The 11,448-nt window shown below is 30.4% G+C and overlaps 1 protein-coding gene across 2 annotated transcripts in view; it reads left to right on the top strand.

Annotated features, from left to right (window-relative positions):
• Positions 1-11,448, top strand: part of LOC108913469 (serum response factor homolog) — a 229,385-nt gene that overhangs the window by 124,726 nt on the left and 93,211 nt on the right. The window lies entirely within an intron of this gene.

The following is an 11,448-nucleotide window of genomic DNA, read 5'->3' as shown; positions in this document are numbered from 1 at the left end:
CTCACATTAAAAAATCTGACGTAAAAAAACATCAATTTATCACGCACTTCAATATATTAATATTTCAAAAATACTGAGAATGTCGTGTCCTTTTTAATTAAGTTTGACAGTTTAATTATTGTTTGTTTTTCCGCTTCCATAGTTAGATATCATTTATGATGTTTATTCTGTTATTACTTTTTTTTTTAATATTTGTGACCAACAAAGATCTAAGTTCAATAGTTCAAAACTAATTAAGAACTTCATGTTCAGTTCTGAAGGCGAAAACATATTGATTTTCGAAACATTAACTTCTTAAGGTGTGTGTTATAGTGTGCTAATTGTGTGCTTCTTTCAGCTTGATTTTTGGCACAAAACAGAAAAACAATTCAATTTTCGAAATTTATGGGGCATATTTACTTAAAATTTACGGATGATGTGATAAAATTATTTTTTAAGCTGTTGCGAAGAAAATTTCTTTTGATTCCTGTGCCATCTAGAATTTGCGTAACAAAAATCTATTTTCCATTATAGAGTTATGCAGGGTTTTCAGTCGTATACAAGGTGTTTTTTAAATTGGAATTTCTCTATTAATACGATAGAATTGGACAAAGAATATTTTTATTTTACTGTTTGATACATTTTGTTTGAAATCTTAAAGACAACAGATAATCCGTTTGAAATAATTTGATCTAAGTCTTGGTGAAAAATCTTGAAATCTTGTACATCATTAATTTGTCTTACATTGGGCATTATAAATTCAGTAGTGATTTCATTTCAGTTTTCATCAGTATGTTACGTTTTGTTTCATCTTCGCTCCTTAGATCATGTATTTTTTTGTGTTAATTTATTAACAAGAGATCTTGTGATTTCATTTTAATTAATTGTTTAATCGTGCATTTTGAAGATACATACCAACTTGTGTTTGTCAAGTAGAACACCCCATTGTTACATATTTGAATAAATATTTTCTTTACGATTACAGTGACACAAGGCTTGTTGGTCGATCTCCAATAGTAGTAGGTACAGGTTTTGTGCTTCAAATTCAACTTTTTGCAAATTATATTCACCTGTTTTATTATAACATTTCTACCTTTTGCTCGCCCTTTTATAAATCAAATTCAATCTGTTGCAAATCAAGTTCACTCTAATGGGACTAAAAGAGATATTCACTTGAAACAATCATTTTTCACCATATGATCCAATAGACTTTTTCGAATGAGCCTGAGATATGTATGTGTCAATTTTTCTAATGCAGATACAGACCAGTGTTAAAAGATGCGAAATACTTACTCAGACTTTCGAAAAGCTCATTAAAAAGGTCTGTTTTCCGTATATATCTACATTATACGTGTGCTTTGGTTTCAACAAGATGAATTTGATTTACAGAAGGATGAGTTTATAGTGCAAAACCTCATACCTGACAAAGCGTTATCTCCAAGTATCTAAAAATGTACAAATGTAAAACAAATTTTGATGTCTTCAAACGGCAAGTTGTATGTCTTAAGTACTTTTTTGAAATACAAAATTTTCTAAAATTTCACAATTTTTTTTGTAAACACGAAAGTAAATCAGTTATGGGTTGTCAGAGAGATGAAAATAATTTTTCAAAATCTGCGTGGGTGTACTATTCGTACAGTAAAACCTCTGTTAGTGATCACCTGTGTCAAGCGACCACTTCTACAATACTTCCGATTTTGAAGTCTCTGAATTTACAAATGAAAATCTCATTGCTTTTGGACTCCCCATAAATTATTTTAGGCGACCGCGGGTACTAACCTACTGGATAGTTATATTGGATATTTCCAGATAGCATTATTCTAGATAACAAGTAGTAATTTCTCTCTATTCTGATGTCATAAACTACCTAATTAGAAAATGTAAAAGCAATTGCAAAATATCGTCAGTATCGAGTGGCGTACCTTAAAGTAAATAAATAAAGTTGCAAAACTCCTATTATATCAATATTTTCACCGTAACTCTTGAAAATTGTTAATTTTGGTAATTTCTAGTATTACTAAAATAACGTCATGATATTAATTTAAGTCAACTTCAACAACAACAACACTGTTTTAACAAAATGGCTGTCATAATAATTTTATGAAACATTACCTTATTTCCAAGAGATTGTAGTAGTGGAATTTTCAGAAAATTAAGGATGAAAAAAATCACCGTTTGCGCTGCCGTCCTTCGTCTTCATAAAAACAATGAAAGGATATGTACTGGGAAAATAGCGCTCATTACTGTTTATGGTGAAAGCGGCATTGTCGATTACCTGTTTTAGAAATGCCACCCACCACACAAGTTTTTTATGTGCTCGGTAAATAATTATCGGTTCGAATTTGTAGGTTTAATAAATTTTATCACATATCATAGTTTGAATTAACTGGTGTCTATTAAATATTGTAATAATTATTTGCTGAACACTCGGGATGTAGAGGCATTATGTTGAAGTGTTTCATCATTATTATATTAGCTCCAGTCTATTACCAAATATAAATAGTTTCTTAATGTCCTCATAGTTTATAAAAGAATATCACTTTGAGGAAAGTGGAAAGATAAAAAAATGTATTCAGATATTGTATTTATAACAGACTTTGTCATTGCGCGGCATTACAGGAAAACGAAAAAGCAAATAGAAACTGACAAGTCAAATATTTATATCATTATGTCATAAATATCCTATTTGCTTCTTCCGTTTTTCAGTAATGGCGGCAAACCATCAGTGTATTTCGCTATATAAGTATCGCATTTACCTTATAGTTGTTATTTTTGGAAATACTAATGATTCTACGGCTAGAAGTAGGTACGTAGGAATTGTCTGATACATTTTATTCGTTTCTTGATGACATTGTAATCGACGAAACTAATTTTTTTTCAGTTTCTCCTATTGAGAACCAATGCATACGATTCTGCAATATGCTTGCAACAAAAAATACCACATTTTATGTAATTACTCGAAATTCATGGTTAAAAGTTTGCAAATTTCGAGTAAATGGTGGAAAGAGAATGTAATCGCGTTGAGCAAATATCCCAAAAAGACGCCTGTTCATAAGTCATATTGTAGTAATTGAAAATTTGGGAAATACAATTTTTTTTAAGGCTAATATTGGTTATTTACAGTGAAAACGTGGTATTTTTTATTGCAAACGTATTACAGAATCCTATGCATAGGTTCTCTGTGGGAGAAATTGAAAAAATTGACTTTCGTCGATTACAGCTCCATATGTCATGAATCGAAAAAAAAAATGTTTCAGACATATTTCACGTACTTATAGCCGTAACCAGGAGGGCCTTAATGCATTCTTTTCGTGGAATAATATTTTGATTGAGATATTTGAAAGTTTCAGGTTTAAAAAATCACCTGGTATTACTGTACACTGTATAATATTAGATTCTTACGAGCACAGTGACATAAGGTCTGATGAGTTTGCCTCTTTTAAGTAAGGTAAATATCTTCCATTACATTAGAGATAAATGTACTCTTTAAACCTTATGTCACTGTAATCTTAAGAAAACATTATATACAACTTTGTAAAAATATATAGGATGTTTGATTTAAAAAGTTCTACCTCTTTTGATAGCTTTTCATTATTCATATTTTGATCTGATGCAAAATTCTAACGCTTCAAAAAAAATAAAAAATAAATAAAATAGGACCACTGCACCTACCTAATATTTTGAAATAGAACATACTTATTGATATAAAGAATACAGGAAGTATATCCATATTGAAGTAGATTTTTTTAATATGAAACTAAACATATCATAAATTATAACTGAAATATTACTTTATTTTAATTTGTTTTATCTAAATCATATGCTACATATAATTATTTATGATTTCAACATAGCTAATTTCATTTTCATTTGTTGCAGGTAAGTTTCCTGTTCGTCTTAGTCGAGTAGATGGTAAGTCAGGCAAATTTTAATGTATTCGTAAAAGTTATTTCATGCGCGGTATCACGAACGGAATATACAAAATTATTTCCATAATTAATTGGTCAGAGATAATAAGTCTTTTGGGGTAACTAACTTTAAATTTATAAAGGACGATACGTGTAGTTAAGAACTAATAGCGGAAGTCGCGTTTTCGCATAATTTGAATAATTGAATAGCGATGGGTGCGTCAAGTTGAAACAAGTTGTTTTGACTTGAATTTGATAGTTTTATCTTTGAATACTAACGGCACTTTTATGAATTAATTTCGTCCACAATTCGTTTAATAAAAATTTTAAATATAGCCCGAGGTAAGTAACGACTTCAGTTTATTTATTAAATGTGTTTTGTTATTTGCTATTTTACATGCTGAATTATTTTGTAACTTTTGTTTTGCCTTTCGAATTGCAGCGTAATTAATTTTTCTTTGAATATTCATTATTGAAAAATATAGAAATTATTTTTTCTATTTGATTAAGGTTTCTAAAAACTGACTTTGGAGTTTTCAGTTTAATTTCTTTCAAAATATATGTATCTGACTAACATCGGTTCTCTTAATTTATTGTAATATATGGGGTATCTACCAACTTGGAGAAAATAGCTTAAGAGTAAATGGAGATGCAAATACTCGCTTAACAAAAATATTTACTGCAAATAGAATTAGTTTTTTTAATTCCTGCTGATTCACTACAATAATGGGAAGAGGAATTTTTGGAACCGTTGACTCCATTGATAACGCGGCACGTTCTTGCTGGCTCTATCTCTTCCAGAAGTTCTCAATAAGTTAGTAATTTTTATTATTAATTTTAAACATCGTTTTGCAGTTTCAACGGTTTTGATTACCACTTTGCTGATTCTGCTTACCATTAAAAATCCTCTCACGTTTCTGAATACCCTGTAGGGGTAACACAACGCATGAGAATTATGAAGAAATATATTATTCGTCGTCGTCGTCGTCTGAATTGAACGCAACAATATTAGGTTTCTTATAAACGTTTGCCTCTGAAGTCCTCGTTTTTAAATACAGTAATAATTAAAAAGAAAACTTTAAATATTATTTACACAAATGTAGATATTGAAATTGAACGTTTGCCGACACATTTACGGAACTGACACGGAGAACATTTATGTTATAATGTTAAATAACAAAGTACCAAAGTATAACCCTTGGGGAACTCCCGAAGTTTTTTATGAAAACTTACGACAGATTCTTACAGCTTGGTATTTGTTTGAAAGATACGACTGAGGCCAATGGATAAAGACTTACTCCCATCAACTTCAGCAAGTATATAAAACATAAATGAATAATTTATCTTATCAAAAGCTTTACCAGCATATGTGTCAGTAGCGTCTACCAGAATTTACTGCTAATGCTAAATAGGCTATATTCTGCATATAGAAACAGATCTACAGATGCTTTTTTAATAAATTCATGTCCTATATTGAGTAATTGAGTATATTTAAAATATCGTGATACAAGGAATCACCGATTGCTAAAGACACTTTTAGGTTCAAGTTACAGAAGGATTTATATGACGTCTATTTAAATGTAGAATATCCCAAAGTCATTTTTATACCATGTGGACCTTTTTTATGACGCATGTACACTTAAAAAAAAATCGGTGCGCGTGAAAGCAATAAAGGTTCGGAGTGAATCCACTTTTACACTCAATATTGGGCATTTTGATCATTTTACTCATTTGTGATAATATTTAAACTGAAACTCAAATATAGGTACTCCTTAAATAAATTCTTCACGTAAAGGGCCCGTTAAATGCTCCAGAAAAGCGTAATCGCCAGGAGAACAGGCCTTAGTCGGCGACCGGCGGTCTGAGCTGGCGGGTCTCAGCTAGGACAGCCCCGCGAAGTGTATATTCTAATCATTTGTGAGTGATTTATTTTTGCACTCAATATTTAGTTAATTAAAATCCAAGTCTGAGTAAAAATGACTCGATAATAGTTAAATTTAAATCATATTGGAGAAAAAGTAAACTCTAAATTGGTTTTATATACTCAGAATAGGGTCAAATGTAGCTCAATTGATAGTTAACAGTAGGTAAGCAAGATTTGAGTAAAACTCATTCATTTCTGATCAATAGTTTCACTCAGTTGTACTCATACTAATAGAGTGAAAATTTCACTTATGGACAGAAATTGATACATTATTGAGTAAAATTGAATGAAATTTGAGTGATTTTTTTTACAGTGTATGTATTGGGATCTAAGGAACTATATAGAGAAACAGTTATATTTAAATCATTCAGTTGCTTATTTAATGACGCTCACAGACGGCTCAAGCTGTTCGGGTTTTCAAATTATTTAAAAAAGATAAAATTTTTTTAAATTTTTTTAAAACTTCGCGCACTGAATGAAAATTATAGTTTCTTGAAAATGGTGCATTTTATGAATTTGAAACAGGTGAACATTTTTTCAAAAACTTGTCTATACTCTAAATATCGCATCTTTTTTATTTTAGTCAGCGACGTACCTACCATATATATCGAAAAAGATTTGCTGTAATTATATTTCCATTCCACTGGATTTTCCATTCAGCTGAAGTGATTCATATAGTGATAGTGATTATCCATGAAGTAAAATTAGAACATAATTTCCGAGATATGGAAATGTCTATCGACAAATTTTTATTTAGCTAGATACTGTCATTAATTGTGATCATATAAAATCTACTGTTGGTCCACTCCATCTATTCCATTAGTTCCAATATTAAACATAGGTATACTCGTACATGTATCATACATAAATAAAGATTGCTAATTTTACGTAATTTTTAATTACTGATATAGGAAAAGTCAGTTTTAGGTCACTTACTTCAAATCTTTTGGTCACTGTCTTTATTACTATTTTGAGTTGAAGGCATGTAATTTTTACACTGAACGACAGATTTCAATAAAATGTTTAAATAGGAATATGTGCTCTTTTTCATATGTTAGAATGTCTTTGCAACATAACTTTATTAAAAATTAAGAGTAATGCATGGGAGATGACATTAACACTCTGAAGAACTCCTTGCAGATTTTCTGGCAGTATAGCTTTTTAACATAAAGATTTCGTCCTTTAAAATGAAATAAAACTGAAAATTCCTACATTTAAACTTCACCAAAAATGTTAAATAATGTGAACATTTTCATATTCCTTGCGGTTAAAAGAAACTACCCTATATTGCAATTTTGAATTAGGCAATTTAAGAATAAACTCGACACCAAAAAGGCTACGGATCTATTTATATTATATTGTAAAGTATTATCAGAAATATGAACATAATAACTAATCTGCGAAACAGCTCCCACTGAAACTACATCTATGAAATTAGGAGGATAGAATTAACATCATTACAATTGTAGAGCTTGACAGAAGAAGGGGAGAAACGCCAAATTGTTCGGGACAAACACAATAAGGTTATTTTTTTTGTTGAAATACTTGAATTGTTGAATATTTGGCTAAAATATGTACATTTTGCATCTGATTTATAGTAAAATATTCATATAAATTATGACGATGTGCCCAAAAAATTATTTCAAATACCCATACGTGTATGTATGACAGAGAACAAGTGATTGTATCTTATAGTTCCGTCTCTGTTAAGCTCACAGATTCCAGGTTTGCAACAGAGAAAAGTACGTTTTTGAACCTAAATCTGCAATAATTTAATTTAATTTAATTTTTAATAAATTTAAAATAGAAATAAAAAATAAATAAAATAATATAATTTTAAAAAATTGATTATTTCCTTCTTGCACCGGAGCCTTTAATATAACCAATTTTTTTTAATTTAAAATTTAAGTTCAACGAAACCAAACAAACAGTAATTAAAGACGGTTAAGTTTAAAACGAGCCCCTACACAAACTGCATAATAACATGCAAGTCGATCAGTCGGTCGGTAATAATTGCCGCCGTAAATTGTCAAATTCGAAACAGACACATGCTTTTTCGGAAACGCACCGAGACAACGAATTAAGAATAACGAATTAATATTACAATTACCATGCAAATACCCGTCTCTGTAAACATGCCATAAAAAATTAGTCTAGAATTATTGTCACGGCCATTAAATTCCGAACGTGGCGTATCCACCTGCGATCAGGTTTTCGATGAATATAATCAACGTAATAATTAATTCTTTTTTACACATCGACTTCCGCATCGAATCCCTTTATTAATTGTGGCGAATTAAAAGTGTAGGAAAAGTCAGATGCGAACTTCGTTAATAAATATTTTTATGTATGCCGTACAATTAAAACGGGAGACGTGTCGTTTATTATCGGGTTCGGAATTAATTTTTCAAAATAAATTCCGCATATGCTTAATTGCATTTTAAGAATATGTAAATTTGTAGTGTGCAGTGTATTATCCGTTACTGCACCTATTTAAACTCTGTTAGTAACTTGTCCTAATTTTAACCGACATTTCTGGAAATAATTTTTCTCATGGAATTAGAAAGTGTGCTCTTTTCGTTATATTCCACCATGATATTTTTTGTATGTTATCATTATATTTGATCAGTTGTCTTCTTGCCATTACTTTTATGGACGACTTTAAACTGAACTCCATTGCTTTGATTTCAGTCCATTGGTTGATGGCTGTTTCTAGAAAATCTANATAAATTCTTCACGTAAAGGGCCCGTTAAATGCTCCAGAAAAGCGTAATCGCCAGGAGAACAGGCCTTAGTCGGCGACCGGCGGTCTGAGCTGGCGGTCTCAGCTAGGACAGCCCCGCGAAGTGTATATTCTAATCATTTGTGAGTGATTTATTTTTGCATTCAATATTTAGTTAATTAAAATCCAAGTCTGAGTAAAAATGACTCGATAATAGTTAAATTTAAATCATATTGCAGAAAAAGTCAATTGTAAATTGGTTTTATATACTCAGAATAGGGTCAAAGGTAGCTCAATTGATAGTTAACAGTAGGTAAGCAAGATTTGAGTAAAACTCATTCATTTCTGATCAATAGTTTCACTCAGTTGTACTCATACTAATAGAGTGAAAATTTCACTTATGGACAGAAATTGATACATTATTGAGTAAAATTGAATGAAATTTGAGTGATTTTTTTTACAGTGTATGTATTGGGATCTAAGGAACTATATAGAGAAACAGTTATATTTAAATCATTCAGTTGCTTATTTAATGACGCTCACAGACGGCTCAAGCTGTTCGGGTTTTCAAATTATTTAAAAAAGATAAAATTTTTTAAAAATTTTTTAAAACTTCGCGCACTGAATGAAAATTAGTTTCTTGAAAATGGTGCATTTTATGAATTTGAAACAGGTGAACATTTTTTCAAAAACTTGTCTATACTCTAAATATCGCATCTTTTTTATTTTAGTCAGCGACGTACCTACCATATATATCGAAAAAGATTTGCTGTAATTATATTTCCATGCCACTGGATTTTCCATTCAGCTGAAGTGATTCATATAGTGATAGTGATTATCCATGAAGTAAAATTAGAATATAATTTCCGAGATATGGAAATGTCTATCGACAAATTTTTATTTAGCTAGATACTGTCATTAATTGTGATCATATAAAATCTACTGTTGGTCCACTCCATCTATTCCATTAGTTCCAATATTAAACATAGGTATACTCGTACATGTATCATACATAAATAAAGATTGCTAATTTTACGTAATTTTTAATTACTGATATAGGAAAAGTCAGTTTTAGGTCACTTACTTCAAATCTTTTGGTCACTGTCTTTATTACTATTTTGAGTTGAAGGCATGTAATTTTTACACTGAACGACAGATTTCAATAAAATGTTTAAATAGGAATATGTGCTCTTTTTCATATGTTAGAATGACTTTGCAACATAACTTTATTAAAAATTAAGAGTAATGCATGGGAGATGACATTAACACTCTGAAGAACTCCTTGCAGATTTTCTGGCAGTATAGCTTTTTAACATAAAGATTTCGTCCTTTAAAATGAAATAAAACTGAAAATTCCTACATTTAAACTTCACCAAAAATGTTAAATAATGTGAACATTTTCATATTCCTTGCGGTTAAAAGAAACTACCCTATATTGCAATTTTGAATTAGGCAATTTAAGAATAAACTCGACACCAAAAAGGCTACGGATCTATTTATATTATATTGTAAAGTATTATCAGAAATATGAACATAATAACTAATCTGCGAAACAGCTCCCACTGAAACTACATCTATGAAATTAGGAGGATAGAATTAACATCATTACAATTGTAGAGCTTGACAGAAGAAGGGGAGAAACGCCAAATTGTTCGGGACAAACACAATAAGGTTATTTTTTTTGTTGAAATACTTGAATTGTTGAATATTTGGCTAAAATATGTACATTTTGCATCTGATTTATAGTAAAATATTCATATAAATTATGACGATGTGCCCAAAAAATTATTTCAAATACCCATACGTGTATGTATGACAGAGAACAAGTGATTGTATCTTATAGTTCCGTCTCTGTTAAGCTCACAGATTCCAGGTTTGCAACAGAGAAAAGTACGTTTTTGAACCTAAATCTGCAATAATTTAATTTAATTTAATTTTTAATAAATTTAAAATAGAAATAAAAAATAAATAAAATAATATAATTTAAAAAAAATGATTATTTCCTTCTTGCACCGGAGCCTTTAATATAACCAATTTTTTTTTAATTTAAAATTTAAGTTCAACGAAACCAAACAAACAGTAATTAAAGACGGTTAAGTTTAAAACGAGCCCCTACACAAACTGCATAATAACATGCAAGTCGATCAGTCGGTCGGTAATAATTGCCGCCGTAAATTGTCAAATTCGAAACAGACACATGCTTTTTCGGAAACGCACCGAGACAACGAATTAAGAATAACGAATTAATATTACAATTACCATGCAAATACCCGTCTTTGTAAACATGCCATAAAAAATTAGTCCAGAATTATTGTCACGGCCATTAAATTCCGAACGCGGCGTATCCACCTGCGATCAGGTTTTCGATGAATATAATCAACGTAATAATTAATTCTTTTTTACACATCGACTTCCGCATCGAATCCCTTTATTAATTGTGGCGAATTAAAAGTGTAGGAAAAGTCAGATGCGAACTTCGTTAATAAATATTTTTATGTATGCCGTACAATTAAAACGGGCGACGTGTCGTTTATTATCGGGTTCGGAATTAATTTTTCAAAATAAATTCCGCATATGCTTAATTGCATTTTAAGAATATGTAAATTTGTAGTGTGCAGTGTATTATCCGTTACTGTGCCTATTTAAACTCTGTTAGTAACTTGTCCTAATTTTAACCGACATTTCTGGAAATAATTTTTCTCATGGAATTAGAAAGTGTGCTCTTTTCGTTATATTCCACCATGATATTTTTTGTATGTTATCATTATATTTGATCAGTTGTCTTCTTGCCATTACTTTTATGGACGACTTTAAACTGAACTCCATTGCTTTGATTTCAGTCCATTGGTTGATGGCTGTTTCTAGAAAATCTAAACCTTTTGTTTTTGCCATCATTATGAGATTTACATTTTTAT

Source organism: Anoplophora glabripennis, unplaced genomic scaffold, assembly GCF_000390285.2.
Source record: "Anoplophora glabripennis isolate ALB-LARVAE unplaced genomic scaffold, Agla_2.0 scaffold37, whole genome shotgun sequence".
NCBI classification, from domain to species: domain Eukaryota; kingdom Metazoa; phylum Arthropoda; class Insecta; order Coleoptera; family Cerambycidae; genus Anoplophora; species Anoplophora glabripennis.
Note: the sequence above shows the minus strand (reverse complement) of the source record. Positions and strands in the feature narration are given on the sequence as shown.